The following is an 8116-nucleotide window of genomic DNA, read 5'->3' as shown; positions in this document are numbered from 1 at the left end:
GCAGCGGGTCGTCCCCAGCAGGCCTCGCCACCAGCCACCACCCACAAGCCCGGTCCCCCGCTGGCAGGCAGGGGCAGCCTCCCCTGGCGGTCCCCGCTCCCCGCAGCTGGCCGCCCCCGCCCTCCCTCGGCCAGCCCAGTTTCCTGCCCCTCCCTCTCCCTCTCTCCTCCCTCCAGCTGTTTCTCTGGCAGAGCTGTGTCCCATTCAGGACAGCAGCCCCAGCGAGAGAGCACGCCAGGAGCTCGGGACTGAATGAGGTCTCCCGGAGGGCCTCCTGAGGGATGAGGGGGTTCCAGAGGAGGCTGTGATCTTGGGGGGGGGAGGGTTCCAGGAAATCTTGAACGAACGGACGGACGGCTTTCTGGGCTGACAGCCACAGCCAGAGAACGAGGTGATCGAGAGAAAGAAGTCCGGCAACACGGGTCCCCTGCCCAGCGTTCAGTGCCCCGAAGTCCAGGGGGACCCTTGGGAGGACCTGGCCGAAGACCAGCCACAAGGTATCACGCTTGGCTTTGACATCCTCTGGAGGGTTCAGGACAGGGGGCTCCTAGGAGAGAGAGGAGGCCCGTGGCTCGGCGTGAAATTTCACTTTTGTCAAAATGCAAACAGTCCTGTGATGATTTTCAGGTTTTCACGCGCGCTCGTTGTGAAACATAGCGGGGTCAGTGTCTCTCCTTCCTGACTCTGCTAACGCTCATGGCAAGGCCACGCCGCGGCGGGAGCTTCCATTTGACACGTGTCTTCGTTTTCCAGGTGAGGACACCGAGGCTCAGAGAGGGCAAGCCACTGGCTCAGGGCTGCAGAGACGGTAAGCCGGCGCTGGGGCCGGGGGGTGGGGGGACCCGAGATCGGAACCAAATGAGCGTCTGCACGGCCCTCCTCCCTCGCGCCCGGGCTGGACTCTTGGTATAGCCTCAGGAGGAGGGCCTCACCCAAGGGTGGCCTTCTCGGTGGCTCTATCACTCACACCCTCGCTCGCTCACTAATTTACCTCTGCTGTTTGTCGAGTGCCTACGATGTAGCAGACGCAGGTAAGTATACACCCGACGTCTCGTGGGGGTAACCTACCTCGTGCTTGACCCCGGACCGTGAGCTTCCAACCACAGTCCTTCAGTGCGCCTCCCGAGGACGGCACGGAAAACGTGTCTTGGGCTTTATGTGACCATTCCTCGCGGCGGTTGCTTCTTCCTTCTTTCCTCCTCCTTCTTTTTTTCTGTCCTCACAAACAGGGCTGCGAGGGCCACTCTTGCGCGACACCTTTGTGTGTGGGTCCCGTGGATACTTTTCTCAAAGGCTCAATCGCCGAGCCCACGGTCTGCCGGGTTTTGAGGTTTGTGAGGCTGCTGGTGAGAATTCTATCTGGCCGCCTTCCCCCTTACTTCGCCCTAGTGAGGCCGATTATTCCTGACAGTCTTACTGTTCACTTTTTACGATTGTGTGGTCCGACTTGCTTCCTGCTGGCATGCTTCCCTTTTGTTGGTATTTGAGAGTTCTTCGTATACGAAGGATACGGACCCTCTGGCCGTGCTGTGGAACAGGCCCCACGCCCCCCTCTGCTTCCAGACTAGCGCACGGGGGGTGCTACCATTTACTTATTCATTTTCTAAGCTTCACTTACTTCTTTTGAGAGAGAGAGAGGGCATGAGTGGAAGAGAGGCAGAGAAAGAGAGAGACAGAGAGGGAGAGAGAGAATCCCACGCAGGTTCTGCACCGTCAGCACAGAGCCTGACGCGGGGGATCGAACTCACGAACCGTGAGATCGTGACCTGGGCCGAGATCGAGAGCGGGACCCTGAACCCGACCGAGCCACCCAGGTGCCCCAGCGTGCTACCGTTCACGTGAGTTCGCTCTAAAGGCTAGCTTCGGGCGCAATGACAAACCACACGTTATAATCACGGAACTGCTGTTTGATGTAAGTCTGATCACTCAGACCGGCCTGTGGTTCAGATAGGCCAGCGAGGAAGTGGCCAGCCGGGCGTCGGGTCTGTCTTCTATTTTCCATCAAGAGGTCTGGCCCCCAACTTCCTACTCGGCGGCCCCTACCTCCTTTTGAAGACCGATCTTACCTGCGGTTCTTGCTGTCTCTCCCACTTCCTCCACACTCACTCAAAGGAGAGGCTCGTCGAAATGCCTCATTTGCTGAGGTGAATGTGATCGGCTAATCCAGCCCTCTGGGGGTGGGAGGAGGGCCACCTGGCACTTTCTCCATAAAAGAAGGCTTAACTGTCACCAGGGGTGCTTAGGTGGTGGGGTGCCAAGCATAAGAAGCCTGTGGGTAGAGTTCTCTCTTGGTACCCGGGAACCTTCTCTGCCACAACTTCGCGGACTAGGTGAACTCGACTTTGGCAAAGTCACTCCTCTCTCTGGCTTGACCCCTTCGGAGAGGTTCCTCTCTCAGGGCCCAGCTTCCTCTGTCTCCCCTGCTAACCTGGGGGCTCCTTGAGGCCAGACTCGGGGTACTTTTCTCTCTGTATCCTCAGTCCTCTGCACCAGCCCTAGTGCACGGTAGGTGCTCAGTAAATGTTCATTGAATAAATAAAGTGACCAGGCCTCGGTTTTACCATCTGTAAAATGGGATTGGGAGAGTCAAAGGCTCATCCCTTCGATGTTTACTTAACTAACTCCTCTCGGTTTGCAAACCACTTTACTGCCATGATTTTCTTTCTTCTTCTTTTCTTTTTCTTTTTTTTTTAAGTATTTTTTAATGTTTATTTATTTTGAGAGACAGAGATAGAGTGTGAGTGGGGGAGGGGGAGAGAGAGAGAGAGAGAGAGAGAGAGAGAGAGAGAGAGAGATTGAGAATCCCAAGCAGTCTCCTCACTGTCAGCACAGAGTGGGGCTCAAACCCACGAAACCGTGAGATTACGACCTGAGCCGAAATCAAGAGTCCGATGCTCAACTGACTGAGCCACCCAGGCGCCCCACTCCCGTGATTTTCTTGAATCCTCACCGTGGCTGTGTGACAAAGATATTATGAACATGCCCATTTTACAGATTAGGAAACTGAGGCCTAGAGAGGGGTTCCGACGGGAGACCTCCATGAGAGGCACCAGCACGTCGTGGCTGTGGAGCTGGTTCTTTTGGGTGAGTTCGAGCCTGGTCTGCCCCCTGCCGGCTGAGCGACGTGGAACAAGTTCCCTGTATGCGCCTCGTTTCCTCGTCTGAGAAATGGGAATATTACAAAGATGAAACGAGATCACACACGTGGAGCACTTAGCAGACGGCTTGTTGTGTCCCAAGGTGCTCTGTAAACATCAGCTATGGTTCTGTTATCACTTCTAGGCCACCGTGCCGTCTAGACCTTTGACACCCATCTGAGCCGAACAGAAATGGGTACTGATGTCTTTACCAGCGGATTAGCAATGCTCAGGTTCCCGTCCGAGTACAAAAATACTAAAAGCCCATTTCGCTCTCTTTGAGCTACACTGCGCGAGCGTGGTTCTTACCGCCAGGAATTACCGCCGGTTTCAGGGCTGCAAAGCAGACTCGGGGCTTCTCAAAGTACCATCGTGGGAATGTTGGCATCAGAAGAATCGTGAATAATATTATTCCTGCAGAATAATCATGAGGATTTCCTGAAGCTCCGGTTTTTCGAGTCGGAATCTCTGAGGGTGAGGTGGGGGGGGGGGGTTCTTCCTTGCACCAGCCTCCAACCCCCCCAGATGATTCTGACGCCTCCCAAAACTTGAGGGCCCCCGAGCTAGAGTGTGTGAACATCTTTTCTTTTTTGCCTTTTGTCCAGGTTTCTGGGTTGTTGATCGCAGACACTGAGGTTCATGTTTTTCCCTTTCTAAGCAAATATCTGTGTACTTGTGTGCGTTTTCATGTCCTGCGTCAGCTGTTGAGGCCAGGAGGCATGGCTCAGAAGAAGTGAAACTTTATTTTGTAGGGCCGCGGAAAGTCAGAGCGAGCTAGCAATCACCCAGCGTGTGGGCTTTGGAATTATTTTAAGCCACCGAACTCTCTCCCTCCAATGAAAATACACGGAGGACTGCAATCTGAAAACAGATAACAGACATGTTAGGCTAGCCGAAACAGAAGTGGGGGACTCGCCGAAACTCACTCTTAGAGCTTGGTGGGGCGGGTTGAAGCCGGCAAATCTCCTCCAAACTAAGAGACCAACGTTCTTGAACATCGTGGGATTTGCCGCATGGGCTTAGACAAGGTACTCTCACCCTCTGGCCATAATCGTCTCATTTGTGATCGAGGAGGTTGAGCGTTGCACTCGTCGGGGTAGTAGCTGCTGGAATACATAGACGCAAGCACGTGTAATGGCTCAAACAGAACAGACGTTTACTATGAGGCAGGTGCTTCTGCACGGGGGCGGCCTTCTTCCGTGCACGTCCCTACGGTCCCCTTGGACATCACCACTGATGGAAGAAAGCATGGACGTAGCACGTTTACTTCTTCAGTGCCTGCTGCCACACGAGAGGACTAGTCGTGTGGCCGATCTAGTTGCAAAGGAGGCTGGAAAATAGAGCTCTTGGCAAGGCGACTCTTTCCCGATGTCAGCTGTATGCTGTGCAAGGGGGTGGGGGGTGGATTTTTGCGGACAGCTAGTTGTCTCTGCCCCAAATATGGCGACCCCTGGGGTCTCTTCCACTCTCTGATTTTAAGTCTAAATTCTCACTCCCATGGCGTCAACACGGTGACGTTGCTCCACAAATACTTTCCTGCCCTCAAGATAATCCCCATCAGATATACTGAGTAAATCCCCACATTCCAGCCCAGTAAAGGCGGGTTTCCCTGGGACTCAGGCGACAGCGATTCTCTCTCCCTCCTGGAGAAAGCAAACGAGAAGGACAGTTGTCCTGAGCACAGCACCCTTCACCGAGCCAAAGGCTTTCAGATCCAGTATCTCCCTGCATCCCCCTCACAGCCCTACCTGGAAAGGCTTCACCATAATCGTCCCCGTTTTATAGACGAAAAACGAGAAGATCAGAGAGGTAAAGGGTCTTGCCCAGGGTCACACGCGTCGGCTGGGATTTGAACTGAGAAAATCCTAGTCCCGTCCTAGGGTCGCAGCGCACGCTGGATGCGTGCGTGTGCGAGCACGTTTGCGTGCGTGTGCGTGCGTGCGTGTCGTTTCGGGCAGGGGCTTTCCTCGGGCTGTGTTCCCCCGGGTCTGGGCATCAGGAAGTGCGAGTACAGGAGTCGTTGTCCGTATCCCTAGAATGGTCCGAGCTTGCTGGTCATGAGGCAGCCGGGTGGGTGTCCTGGCCTGGAAAGCCCGGCGTCACTAGATGTCACAGCCACCGACCGACCAGAGAAAAGGGAAGGGGATAGCGTGTGAGGACACAGACTGAGGCTGTGCGGGTGACACTGAGGCCTTGATTGGGCCAGGCACATAGTGGGTGCTTGGGAACAATTTCCCGCGTGAATCAGCCTAGGGAGAGGTGGCAGCCATAGAATGGAATTAGACCCAGACTCTGTGCTTAAGGCCTTTGGGGGAGGGGAGGCAAGCTAGTAACACGTTCTTTTATTTGTTCCCCCAACAAACTTTTTTTTTTTTTAATTTTTTTTTCAAGGTTTATTTATTTTTGGGACAGAGAGAGACAGAGCATGAACGGGGGAGGGGCAGAGAGAGAGGGAGACACAGAATCGGAAACAGGCTCCAGGCTCTGAGCCATCAGCCCAGAGCCCGACGCGGGGCTCGAACTCACGGACCGCGAGATCGTGACCTGGCTGAAGTCGGACGCTTAACCGACTGCGCCACCCAGGCGCCCCCCAACAAACTTTTATTAGCACCTGCTGTGTGTCTGGCACCGTCTTGTAGTGATGGGCACAACGTGATAGAGGAAGTAGGATTTCTTGCCCTGCTGGGTGGTAATTCTACACGGTGCTGTCACAGGAAGACAGAATATCTGGTTGGCATCAGTTGATGGAGTAACATGGTCACAGACCCCACAGCCCGTGGCTCTAGAGTTCAGATACCATCTCTGCCCCCTAGCCTCCTGTCACCTCAGCATCCCCATCCGTAAAGCGGGTACCCTCTTCGCGCCTCCTCCACGGCCTTGGCAGGGGATAAAATGGGTTCATATACATAAGGCACAGTACAGTGCACGGTCAGCTCAGGGAAGACATTTCTACTTTTATCCTCCGGAAGGTGGGCATTGGAGTTTGCCCTCGCGTGTCTGGGTTGACGTGGGAGTCTGGCGCCGTGCGATCTTGGGTCCCCGGGCTGGAAAAGATCATGCGGGCCCGTCTCCTGGCTTCGTGCCTCGCCCCGTGGAGAAGTCCCGGGCTCGGGTGGGGGGTTGGTGGGGGGGAGCTCAGGCCTCGTTCCATCCACCACGGACGCTCTGTAAACTTGGAAGTACCAGCGGCTGACTCAGCAGGGGGGTCAGCTGCAACGTAGGCAGCCTGTGGGAATCGGTTCTGCTTTCTTGAGGTTCACAACTCGGGTCCTCTGATCCCAGCCCTGGGGGAAGCTCTTGTGTAAGGAGGCGGCTGGGTAGGGCTGTTGGTGCAAGACCCAGTGACTCCTACGTTTTCCTTCTGAGAGTCGGGGGCCAGGAGACAAGAGAGCTCGGTCTGGCACCAGCCACCTGGGCGAGCTCAGCTAAGTCCATCCCTGTCGAGTTTCCGTGTCCCCCTGTCTCAGAGGGTGGAGAGTGTGTCTGCAGTGCTCAGAAGATGATCAGGGGTGGTGTTCAAGGGCAGGGGCCCATTCAGAATGCACCCATCCCTGGTTATCCGAATTTGCTTGAAGGGTCATCAGCATCTGTGAATTCTTGAGTCTGAGAGGAAGAGCTCAAATAGCCAGCGTATGAGTTTCTCGTTGCTGCTGTAACAACCGCCACGAACCTAGTGGCCTCGTAACACATGTGTTCCCTTCCAGTTCGGAAGGTCAACAACAGGTTTCACTGTGCTAAAAGCGAGGTGTTGGCGGACCTGTGCTCCGTTCAGAGGCTCCAGGGGAGAATGCAGCCCCTTGTCTTTTTCCAGAGTCCAGTGGCTGTTCATACTGGTGGCTTCATGGTCCCTTTCTCCTTCTCCAAAGCCAGCAGCAGCGGGTCGAGTCCTTCTCACATCATATCGCTCCGATTTTCCTGTCTCCCTCTTTCAGTTTGAAGGACCTGTGCGAGGACCCTGGATAAATCTCCCCCATCTCATGACCCTTGACTCAGTCCCATGGGCAAAGCCCCTTTCTCCATGTCAGGTAACATACTCTCAGGTTCTGGGAGATCGGACATGGGCCTCTTTGGTGTGGCGGGGGTAGCATTATTCTGCCCGTCACGGTGAGGGATATCTCAAACGCTGATCAGTGTCTCTGGGCTCACCATGAACCAGCGATCCTCCTGGTGGTTGGGCCTCTATGTCAGACCCTAGCGATTTCTAGACACGAGAACTCTTCTGTTTCTGCCCCATGCTGGGGAGAAGGGCCGAGCCTTGCTCGTGGGCTGTGTGTGCCCTTGAAGAAAGGCGGCTCATGGTTGGGAATGTGTGTGTGCCAACCTGCGGGGTCCTGCTCCAGATGCCCAGCCAGGCTGGTGTTCAACTAGAAGGTTCTCAGGATCTGAGGTGGCTCAAGGGAGGGGCTGTCTCGTCCCCTCAGCTGCAAGACCTTGCAACTTCCTGTTCTGCTGTTCTCCCCATGTGTCTCAGTTTCCAACAATACTCTCTCTTCCTGAGCTTCTCTTTCTGCTTCTGGCTCTGCTGAGGACTGCCCGACCCTCTCTGGGTCGCCTGTTTAAACGTCTTAAGAGGGATCATCTGATTTGTTTAGTCCTAGTGGGGTTCAGGTCTGATAGATTAATCCCCTCTCAATGTGGAATGTTCATGTCCAACAGGCCCAAGAAAAATCTTTTTTTTTTTTAAATGATTTATTGTCATGTTAGCTAACCTACAATGTATACAGTATGCTCTTGGTTTTGGGGCTGGATTCCCGTGATTCATTATTTACATACGACACCCAGTGCTCATCCCAACAAGTGACCTCCTCAATGCCCATCACCCATTTTCCCCTCTCCCCTGCCCTGCCCCCCCCATTCAACCCTCAGTTTGTTCTCTGTATTGAAGAGTCCCTTACGGGTTTGCCTCCCTCTCTATTTGAAACTACTTTTTCCCCTCCCCTCCTCCATGGTCTTCTGTTAAGTTTCCCAAGTCCCACATA

The 8116-nt window shown here is 54.6% G+C and overlaps 1 protein-coding gene across 2 annotated transcripts in view; it reads left to right on the top strand.

Moving 5' to 3' along the window:
- The first annotated feature begins 252 nt into the window (after nt 1-252).
- The window catches only part of CMKLR1 (chemerin chemokine-like receptor 1), a 47959-nt gene continuing 40095 nt past the window's right edge, over nt 253-8116 (top strand). Inside the window, exons 1-2 of one of the 2 annotated variants that reach the window (XR_006963659.1) lie at nt 253-497; nt 754-808. The gene's annotated coding sequence lies outside the window, so the exon portion shown is untranslated. The remainder of the gene's footprint in view (nt 498-753; nt 809-8116) is intronic. The other variant, XM_047088324.1, reaches the window with a different exon arrangement.

The sequence above is a fragment of the Lynx rufus genome, unplaced genomic scaffold (assembly GCF_022079265.1).
Source record: "Lynx rufus isolate CCGP_SWC_20201006 ecotype Redwood Valley unplaced genomic scaffold, mLynRuf1.p SCAF_24, whole genome shotgun sequence".
Lineage (NCBI taxonomy): Eukaryota > Metazoa > Chordata > Mammalia > Carnivora > Felidae > Lynx > Lynx rufus.
The sequence above is the reverse complement of the archived record's forward strand: the minus strand, read 5'-3'. Positions and strand labels throughout refer to the sequence as shown.